At 41.7% G+C, this 11,554-nt stretch overlaps 1 pseudogene; it reads right to left on the minus strand.

Moving 5' to 3' along the window:
* Positions 1-8,967: 8,967 nt before the first annotated feature.
* On the minus strand, positions 8,968-10,300 carry LOC100847702 (small ribosomal subunit protein eS4, X isoform-like; annotated as a pseudogene).
* Positions 10,301-11,554: the final 1,254 nt, after the last annotated feature.

Here is an 11,554-nt window from a genome sequence, read left to right on the forward strand (position 1 = left end):
AAGGGCAAACTTCCTCCGAGAGGCGCGGCCTGCCGGGGCGCCTCCTCCGGGTCCGCGCCCTCTGAGGATCTGTGGGCCGGCCCGGAGCTGTCTTCCCGCCCTCGCTCCACGGGTGAGCTCGAGGGGATGTCGGGTCTGGAAGGACTTTTCTTCTCTTCGCTGGCTTCTTATTTTCACCTTGGGGTCAGAGGACAGTTTCCCTGGTGACCGGACACCTCTGAAGCTGGAACCTTCCTCCTCACCTCTCAGGAGGTGGAGGTCAAGGGCCCTTTGCTTTGCACGCCCTGCCCTTTGGTACCAGAAGCAACAGTTCTTTTGAAGCATCACCTAAGAACTTGTTAGAAATGCAAAATCTAGGAGGCAGCTAATTCAATTTAAAGGGTTTATATGAACGTATTTACAAAACAGAAGTAGAATCCCAGATGAAGACAACAAACTTAAGGTTACCACGGGATAGGGGATGGATCCTTTCAGGGGATGGATCCAGGGAAAGATCTCCGGAGAAGGGAAAGGTTACCCACTCCAGTATTCTGGCCTGGAGAATTCCATGGACTGTAGAGTCCATGGGGCTGCAAAGAGTCAGACACAACTGAGCGACTTTCACTCTCACACACCCACACACACAGTGGATGGATGGGGGGAGGGTGTTGGGAGATTGGCACTGACACATACATACGACTATGTATTAAAAAGGTAACTGACAAGAACCTACTGTATAGCACAGGGAACTCTACTCAATACTCTATACGGGAAAAGAATCTATAAAGAAGAGTGAATACATGTACCTGTATAACGGATACACTTTATTGTACACCTGAAACTAACACAACATTGTAAATCAACTATATGGCCAATAAAAATTTTAAAAAAAGAAGTTGAGCCAAGGAGGGAGTGGAGGATGAAGGGAAAAAAGAGAGAAATAGAAAGAAAAAAATAGGGAGAACCTAAGTTTGGATCCTACAATAGGCTCACAGTCCAGCAACTTCTTGAGATTTGATCAAAATCTGCTCTTGCAACTTCAGATTCCCTTCCTTTCCTTGACAAACTAGAAATAGTTCATTAGAAAGGGCACTTGTTCTTTTCCCACAACCACTGTTTAGCTTGGCAGCTCCTCCCAAACAAGAACCAGCTTGGTAGAAGGGTCACCACTCATCTCTCCCTATTCTTAGCAGTCAGATTTTAGTGACTCCTGCTGACTTAACCTTCAAGGTCAAATGATCTGTTCACACAAGAACGAGGCCTGAGGGGGACGTTTTTCTCTCCAAAGTTACTTATCTAGCCTTCTAACACAAAGATTTCTCATTCCTCACCCCCAGCCTCTCACATCTTATGTTCCAGGCCGTCAGTAAATTCTTTCAAATCGACTTTCAAAATATAGTCAGTGTTCAGCCATTTCTCATCCTCTCCACAGCTATCAACCCCATCATTTCTCACCTGGATAATTACACATGCCTCCTAACTGGTCTGCCTCCTTCAGAGAAAAGCCACAAAGTCTGTCACTGACACAAGCCCCGACTTCCTCTCTGCCCTCACCTATCACCCACTCTCCCTCCCCTTCCAGCCCTGCTGGCCTTTTTGCTCTGCTAGAGCACACCAAGCTCAGGGCTTTTTTTGCACGTGCTGGCTCTTCACCTAGCTTTCTCTTCCCTCAGATAATTCACATGGTTTCCTTTCCAACTGTCTCACTTCATTCAATCTCTACTTAAATGCAAATATATCAGAGATGCTTTCCTTAACCCCCTGTTTAAACACCAGGCTTCATTCCTCTGCCTCTAACCCTATTCATATCACCAGCATCATCTGACATATGTTTCTTTCTGGCTCTCCCCACTGAAATGGAAATTCCATGAGGTCAGAGATTGTCTTTGTTGATGCTGTTGTTACTGTTTTTTCTTTCTTAAGGGCAGGGATTTTTATGTTCCCTGATAATATGTTCGATGCCTAAAACAGCACCTAGCACATAGTAGGTGCTCATAGATAACTCTTGAATAAGTGAAGGAATGAGATATAAGAATCTGCAATCAATGGAAGCTGTGATCACAGTGGATCAAGAGCATTTCCAGCTATTCAGTGATTTGAGCTATTCAGTCTTCAACTCTTTTCTCAATATGCTAGTCAGCTCTTAGTATTAAGGGTATCATAAAGTACTCTTGCCTGGAAAATCCCATGGACAGAGGAGCCTGGTAGGCTGCAGTCCATGAGGTCGCTAGGAGTCGGACACGACTGAGTGACTTCACTTTCACTTTTCACTTTCATGCATTGGAGAAGGAAATGGCAACCCACTCCAGTGTTCTTGCCAGGAGAATCCCAGGGACGGGGAAGCCTGGTGGGCTGCCATCTATGAGGTCGCACAGAGTTGGACACGACTGAAGCAACTTAGCAGCAGCAGCAGCGTGATACACTTTAAATGTATCATATGATACACATTAAATGTATCATATCATATCATTCTTCTCAGAAAAGTAATTCCTTTCATTATACAAATTGGTATAATTATACCTCAGAATGCTGTTATTCTTATTAAAGAGAACTAGTTTGGATCTCCTGTCAGAGTAGAGTTTTAGCTTGTCACCTCTTGTTTGGGAATACACTGAGAAAAGACTGATTATACTGATTTATCATTCTTTGCTCACTTGTAGCATTCACAGAATGAACAAGGTACACGGAAGGATTTTGTATGGTGTAGTTATTAAGATTTATAACCAGACAGTTCCAGCCTGGAACCTGACCTGAACGTGTGACCTGGTCAAGTTTCTTAACTTACCTGTCTTAGTCTCCTTATTTGTTAAACAGAGTTAATAACACTTACCTCATAGTGTAGACAAAATTACATTTTATTGGGTTTGCGAACCACTTAACCTATCCGTAGGAACACAGTAAGTGTTCAGTAAATGGAAATTAGGATTTTTATTATTAGTAAGGACAACAGTGGTCAGAGAGGCAATTTTCTAGAGAAAGTGGATTTTAATTGGACCTTGAAAATCATTGATGTTATATTAAGCAAGAACTTCTGCTCCCTTTTTTCCCCAAACAAATAAAGCTCTTTTTCCCTAATTGGTTTACAGAAAAAATTAAGGAATTCATTATTTTAGTCATATTATTTAATATTTGCAAATCCTAAGTGGGAATCATTTTATTAATCACACACTAAAAATGAGTCTCCAAGCAATTCGATAGCTTTTTGAACCAGATTCAGTTTCATGTGATTCAAATCAGCTAGTTTAGGAAATTTCCTTTGAAATATTAGTTTTTCTACTGCATCGATATTTGGGGGCTTAAAATACTCTTAAAGACCAATTCTTTCAAGTAAATTTCACATACTAAAAATGGTTACCTTTTTTGACATCTTTATTGAGATATAATTCACTCAAAGTATCTTTTTTTAAAGGAGCAATTAGTTTAATAGACATTTTGCACCTTGAAAACGTGTGCATGTTTTGGGATTCCTTTGCATGTCATAGAATTATGAACCTCTTGTTTGTCACATTCTCATTTGACCTATATACTGTAACATACACTGCATATTAAATTCATTTTGCTTCAGCAGTTCAGTTCAGTTCTCTCACTCTTTGAGACCCCATGGACTGCAGCATGCCAGGCTTCCCTGTCCATCACCAACTCCCAGAGCTTGCTCAAACTCATGCCCATCAAGTCGGTTATGCTATCCAACCATCTCATCCTCTCTCGTCCCCTTCTCCTCCCACCTTCAATCTTTCCCAGCATCAGGATCTTTTCAAATGAGTCAGTTCTTCACATCAATACTTCACATCAAGTATTGGGAGTTTCAGCTTCAGCATCAGTCCTTCCAATGAATATTCAGGACTGATTTCCTTTACGATGGACTGGTTGAATCTCCTTGCAGTCCAAGGGACTCTCAAGAGTCTTCTCCAACACCACAGTTCAGAAGCATCAATTCTTCAGCTCTAAGCTTTCTGTATAGTCCATATAGTCTCACATGCATACGACTACTGGAAAAACCATAGCTTTGACCAGATGTACCTTTGTTGGCAAAGTAATGTTTCTGCTTTTTATATAGTGTCTAGGTTGGTCATAGCTTTTCTTCCAAGGAGCAAGCATCTTTTAATTTCATGGTTACAGACACCATCTGCAGTGATTTTGGAGCCCAAAAAATAAAGTCTGTCATTGTTTCCATTGTTTCCCCATCTATTTGCCATGAAGTGATGGGACCAGATGCCATTATCTTAAGTTTCTGAATGTTGAGTTTTAAACCAACCTTTTCACTCTCCTCTTTCACTTTCATCAAGAGGCTTTTTAATTCTTCACTTTCAGCCATAAGGGTGGTGTCATCTGCATATCTGAGGTTATTGATATCTCTCCTGGCAATCTTCATTCCAGCCTGTGCTTCATCCAGCCCAGCATTTGCATGATATATTCTGCATATAGGAGAAGGCAATGGCAGCCCACTCCAGTACTCTTGCCTGGATAATCCCATGGATGGAGGAGCCTGGTAGGCTATAATTCATGGGGTCGCTATAAGTTAGACACGACTGAGCGACTTCACTTTCACTTTTCACTTTCACGCATTGGAGAAGGAAATGGCAACCCACTCCAGTGTTCTTGCCTGGAGAATCCCAGGGACAGGGAAGCCTGGTGGGCTGCTGTCTAGGGGTCACACAGAGTTGGACACAACTGAAGCCACTTAGCAGCAGTAGCAGCAGCAGCATTCTGCATATAAGTTATATAAGCAGGGTGACAATATACAGCCTTGAGGTACTCCTTTCCCTGTTTGGAACCAGTCTGCTGTTCCACGTCCAGTTCCAACGGTTGCTTCTTGACCTGCATACAGATTTCTCAGGAGGCAGGTAAAGTGGTCTGGTATTCCCATCTCTGTAAGAATTTTCCAGTTTGTTGTGACCCATACAGTCAAAGGCTTTGGCATAGTCAATAAAGCAGAAAGTGAAGACGCTCAGTCGTTTCCAACTCTTTGAAACCCCATGGACTGTAACCTACCAGGCTCTTCTGTCCATGGGATTCTCCAGGCAAGAGTACTGGAATGGGTTGCCATTTCCTTCTCCACAATAAAACAAAAGCCGATGTCTTTCTGGAACTCTCTTGCTTTTTTGATGATACAGCAGATGTTGGCAATTTGATCTCTGATTCCTCTGCCTTTTCTAAAACTAGCTTGAACATCTGGAAGTTCACGGTTCATGTACTGTTGAAGCCTGGCTTAGAGAATTTGAGCATTACTTTGCTAGCGTGTGAGATGAGTGCAATTGTGCGGTAGTTTGAGCATTCTTTGGCATTGCCTTTCTTTGCAATTGGAATGAAAACTGATCTTTTCCAGTCCTTTGGCCACTGCTAAGTTTTCCAAATTTGCTGGCATATTGAGTGCAGCACATTCACAGCATCATCTTTTAGGATTTGAAATAGCTCAACTGGAATTCCATCACCTCCACTAACTTTGTTCATACTGATGCTACCTAAGGCCCACTTGACTTCACATTCCAGGATGTCTGGCTCTAGGTGAGTGATCACACCATCGTGATTATCTGGGTCATGAAGATCCTTTTTTGTATAGTTCTTCTGTGTATTCTTGCTACCTCTTCTTAATATCTTCTGCTTCTATTAGGTCCATAGCATTTCTGTTCTTTATCAAGCCCATCTGTGCATGAAATGTTCCCTTGGTATCTCTAATTTTCTTGAAGAGATCTCTAGTCTTTCCCATTCTATTGTTTTCCTCTATTTCTTTGCAATGATCATGGAGGAAGGGTTTCTTATCTCTCCTTGATATTCTTTGGAATTCTGCATTCAAATAGGTATATATTTGCTCTTCTCTGTTTCCTTTATCTTCCCTTCTTTTCTCAGCTATTTGTAAGGCCTCCTCAGACAACCATTTTGCCTTTTTGCACTTCTTTTTCTTGGGGATGGTCTTGATCCCTGTCTCCTGTACAATGTCATGAACCTCCATCCATAGTTCTTCAGGCACTCTATCAGATCTAGTCCCTTAAATCTATTTCTCACTTCCACTGTATAATCATAAGGGATTTTATTTAGGTCATACCTGAATGGTCTAGTGGTTTTCCCTACTTTCTTCAATTTAAGTCTGAATTTGGCAATAAGGAGTTCATGATCTGAGCCACAGTCAGCTCCTGGTCTTGTGTTTGCTGACTGTATAGAGCTTCTCCATCGTTGGCTGCAACGAATATAATCAGTCTGATTTCGGTGTTGACCATCTGGTGACAGCCATGTGTAGAGTCTTCTCTTGTGTTGTTGGAAGAGGATGTTTGCTATGACCAGTGTGTTCTCTTGACAAAACTCTATTAGCCTTTGACCTGCTTCATTCTGTACTCCAAGGCCAAACTTGCCTGTTATTCCAGGTATCTCTTGACTTCTACTTTTACATTCCAGTCCCCTATAATGAAGAGGACATCATCTTTTTTGAGTGTTACTTCTAGAAGGTGTTGTAGGTCTTCATAGAACTGTTCAACTTCAGCTTCTTCAGCACTACTGGTCAGGGCATAGACCTGGATTACTGTGGTATTGAATGGTTTGCCTTGGAAATGAACAGAGATCATTCTGTAGTTTTTGAGATTGCATCCAAGTACTGCATTTCAGACTCTTTTGTTGAATATGATGGCTATTCCATTTCTTCTAAGGGATTCTTGCCCACAGTAAAACACATTTCCTTATATTCTCCCTTGAATAATCTTTGAAGGTTGTGCTTCAGGTTGTACAGTTGTACAGGTTGTACAGTAGGCAAACTGTAAAATTAATTAAATTTGTCTCTGAACCTCTCCCAGCTTTCCTTAGCACTCTTTTCTCCTCTTCTCTTTGTACAATTTCTAAAGAATGCCTAACTTTATCAACAAAACTCTCATAGGTTGTTGCACAAAATAGAGTTAACTATTGAAAGTCACTTTATGAACAGTTTTTTGTTTCTTTTTTTAAATGAAGCTCCTACACTTACTAGCAAGATTGTTTCAATACTCTAATATGGTCTATCTTTTTCAGAGGTACAAGGTTTAGAATCTCCAGTCACCATTCTGACATTGCCTCATGATTTGGGGAAATAACTTAAATTTTCTCTTTGTATTTATTTTCTTCAAAATGAGTATCTGTGAAAATTAAATGAGATCAGACTACATATATAATACACATAATACATACTAATACGTCCAGCATATATCTCACAATCTCTAAATGAAGCAAGCATGAAAAAAGGTAATAAATGAAAATGTGCTTTATTAACATAATAATGTTAATTCTTTTTATTCTTGTGCTTATTATAGTACTTTGATTTGTGTACAACAAATCACACTTTCCAGGAGGCAGGGCATCAGGACAAATTTTGAAAGGGAAAGCAATGTGCCTATTATATTTTAGTTGTATATCTGAAAAAAAATGTTTTCTTGATACAAACTCTAGAAAATGAAGCTGGTTGAAATAGAGAGAATATGTAGAAGATGGAATTCAACTTCTGCTCATCAGTGAGTCTTGAGGGGAAGTTTCAAAAGGTCCAAGGATGTGTGGAATTTTTATTAGAAAAAGTCTTTTTTTAAGTTTATAAAGATTGCTTCAGTTCAATGTGCTTTTCAAATATGAATCATCTCAATTGTATGTAGATCTCCAGCACAGTGTAAGACCTTAGACATAGAGTAGAAGTCAAAGTATTTTAACAGAAACTGACAAAGGCTTGAAACTAAGGATGACAAACTCTAGACCCAAGAGGGCAATTAGACGTGTATGTACCAGTCTTCAAATCTAACAAAGACGAAAAGCAACCAAGGCCGCAAGTGAGATGCTGGTGGCCTCGGATCCCTGAGCATAGTTCCAGCCGTGTTACTTCCACCTCGTGAAGATGGGTTTTGTGATGGGTTGAGCTGTGGGCATGGTGGTTGGGGTGCTCTTCAGCATCTTTTTCCCTTCTCAGGGCCAGTATATGGGGTCAGGAGCTGATGGGTGGTTTCAGGAAAACCATGATGCAGTGTGGTGGCAGCTTTAGCACATTCATGGCTATCAGGATGGACATACGATGCTAATCAGGGCAGTGTTGCCCGCTATATCCACCCTCTCCCATCAGTCCCAGTCCACGTAGTATGGTAAAACAAGTCTTTGACTTAAGCCCCTTCATGGATCACAGCCTTGTTGTGGTTGAAGGGACTTGCATAACTCAGTGAAGCTATGAGCCATGCTGGGCAGGGTCACCAGAGATGAAGAGGTCATAACGAAGAGTTCTGACAAAGCACGAGCCACTGGAGGAGGGAACGGCAAACCAATCCAGTATTCTTTCTGGGACAATGCCATGAACAGTTTGCAAAGGTAAAAGGGTATGACATTGAAAGATGAGCTCCCCAGGTTAGAAGGTGTCTAATATGCTACTGGGGAAGAGCAGATTGATTTAAGAAAGAAAACTGACAAAGAATAGACCAGCATAGTTACTCTTGCAAAAATCTATGACTGTATTATTGCCATAAATAAACAGATTATAGAGTTCTTCTGAAGTCAAGATTACCTTGTACTTGGACAAGTGGTTAGTTTAGTACAAGTGCACAAAGAGAAGAGTGCCACCTGCTGGACGAGCTGTGATACTCCGTGCTGGGCTGGGGCTACATGAAAATGAAGGAAATGACACAGACTCTGGTCCAAATCAAATTCACATGCTTGCCTTTAAATTAGTTTAACAGTCGTTTGGCATTATTCAGCTATTCCTTATAAGCTTCTTTTGCTCAGCTGACAAATGAATTACTCTTCCAGAACAGACTTTTCTGTTGGATTTATTTGGGGGACTAATTCAATTATTTTATATTACGAGCTTATACTAACTGCTTATAACGCACAGTTTGACATTAATTATAATCCATTTTGTAAAGCATAATCTCTTGATTATTTCCTTTTGCAGTCTCAGTTCCCTCTTTTCTATATAATGCATTAATTCTCCTAGTCGGGTAGCAATAGTTGTGAAAAGTAATATGCCAGCGCTCTGACTTCTACTGCAGCGTGCTTGAATCGGGAGATGAGAGGAGGTATTGACAAGCAACTCCAGGGAGATGCAGTAACAGTGGGGCTGGTCCATCAAGTTGGGGATGGATATCACATCACTGAAATTGTTTAGAATTCCTATACATGATAATAAGAAAATGCAAGCTGACTTAGTCACTCAGTCAAGTCCCACTGTTTGCAACCCCATGGACTGTAGCCTGCCAGGCTCCTCTGTCCATGGGATTGTCCAGGCAAGAATAGTGGGTTGCATGCCCTCCTCCAGGGGATCTTCCCGACCCAGGGATCAAACCCAGGTCTTCTGCATTACAGGCAGATTCTTTACTGTCTGAGCCACTAGGGAAGACCAAAATGACTTAGCCATTTTTTTTTTTTTAATGTGGTATTATCTTTAACTAAGTACAAAGACTTTTCCAATCATGCCACCCAGGAATCATTTTATCCACTGCTCTATTTGGCTTCTAGGCTCTTGCCTCTCTCCTCAGCAATGGTAAGGCAGATACCCATTCCATAGGGAAGGGAGTTCCATGGTTTGTTGCCTTTGCCAATAATGAAAATTTTTGAGAGCCATGTGGCAAAGCTGTGGCCATTGGCATCTTTCACATGAACTACATCGAAAGAACCAGGATGTCTCTCCTGATTGGTGACCACACCAGTTCTTCTCAGGTTAGCACCTCCAGTCACCATGCACCAGTGTCAAATTTGATTAAATCAGTACTCTTTCCAGTCTCCAAGTCAATTTGAATGGTGTCATTCACCTTGATGAGGGAATCAAGGGTAGCGGATGATGCGAGTATCGTGGGTCAACAGATGAAGGATTCCTTTTGTCCCACAAAGATCTTTCCCACTTTGCCCAGCTTGTACCTTGCCTCCTCAGGTGTAATACAATGAACAGCAAAGCAACCACTGGTGTCATAGATCAGATGAAAACTCTCTCCAGTTTTATCAGTGCTGATGACATCCATAAAACCAGCAGGGTAAGTTATGTTGGGGCAGACCTTGCTATCAGTCTTAATGAAATTCTGCATATAGATCTCTATTTCGTCTCCTATTGGGGCATAGTTGAGTCTGTTCCTTAGGAAAATGATTAGGGGCAAACATTCCCTAGTTTGTGGGGCTGGTAGATGGACGAGGAGCAAACACACCAGTCAGTTTATCCAAAGCTTTGGAGCTGCTTTGGGCTTCAGGTGCTTCTCGGGACCACAAGCTGTGGCTGCGCTAGGCACTAGGCACGAAAAGGAGCTGACTTAGTTTTATTATTGCTTTTTGTTCTCTACAGACAATGTATCCTTTATTGCCTGAACCAAGGACAGACCCTTCTCACAGCATCTTCCCAATACTCTTTGCACTCACAAATAGTGTGAGTAGGACAGACATGTCCAGATTTCTATGCCTTATGTTTGAAAGAAGGTATCCTTACACATTGGCATAATTTATTGAACCCAATTAAAACTGTCTTCATCCACACTGCCTTAAATTTCTTTTCTTATTTTGACATTGCACCAAATTATCATTTTATTTAAGTTGTAAATGATAAAGCTATCACTTTTAAACACCTTAAGGTGGATCAATTTAATCAGATTATATTCTCCTAAAATTTAGCCAACATTAGCTCACTGCAAGAATAACAGTTCTGAAGAAGAAAGCTGTGTTAGGGCCTTTGGAATACATTTTGTTAGTCTGTTTCCAAACTGGGCCAGTTAGAATCTTGCCCAGGATTTCTCTATTGTAGCTACTGAAAAAGAACTGTTGGGCTGCCCCGGTGGCTCAGTGGTGTAGAATCCACCTGCCAGTGCAGGAGAGACGGGTTTGATCCCTGATCCAGGAAGATCCAACGTTCTGTGGAGCAACTAAGCTCATGCACCACAAACATTGAGCCTGGACCCTAGAGCCCAGGAGCTGCCGCTGCTAAAGTCTACATGCCCTAGAGCCTGTGCTCTGCAACAAGAGAAGCTATAGAAACCCACGCAACGCAACTAGAGAAAAGCCCAGGCAGCAACGAAGAGCCAATAAATTAATAACAATTTTTTAAAGGAAAACAACTGCTCCCTTTGCCCTTGGGCTGATAAACTGGTAAGTCATGAATCTTGAGCTGCTCAGTTCAGTTCAGTCGCTCAGTCATGTCCGACTCTTTGCAACCCCATGAACCGCAGCACGCCAGGCCTCCCTGTCCATCACCAACTCCCGGACTCCACCCAAACCCATGTCCATCAAGTTGGTGATGCCATTCAACCATCTCATCCTCTGTCATCCCCTTCTCCTCCTGCCCTCAATCTTTCCCAGAATCAGGGTCTTTTCAAATGAGTCAGCTCTTTGCATCAGGTGGCCAAAGTATTGGAGTTTCAGCTTCAGCATCAGTCCTTCCAATGAACACCCAGGACTGATCTCCTTTAGGATGGACTGGCTGGATCTCCTTGTAGTCCAAGGGACTCTCAAGAGTCTTCTCCAACACCAACAGTTCAAAAGCATCAATTCTTCGGCACTCAGCTTTCTTTATAGTCCAACTCTCACATCCATACATGACCACAGGAAAAACCATAGCCTTGACTAGACGGACCTTTGTTGGCAAAGTAATGTCTCTGGTTTTGAATATGCT

Source organism: Bos taurus, chromosome 16 (assembly GCF_002263795.3).
Source record: "Bos taurus isolate L1 Dominette 01449 registration number 42190680 breed Hereford chromosome 16, ARS-UCD2.0, whole genome shotgun sequence".
Taxonomy (NCBI): Eukaryota; Metazoa; Chordata; class Mammalia; order Artiodactyla; family Bovidae; genus Bos; species Bos taurus.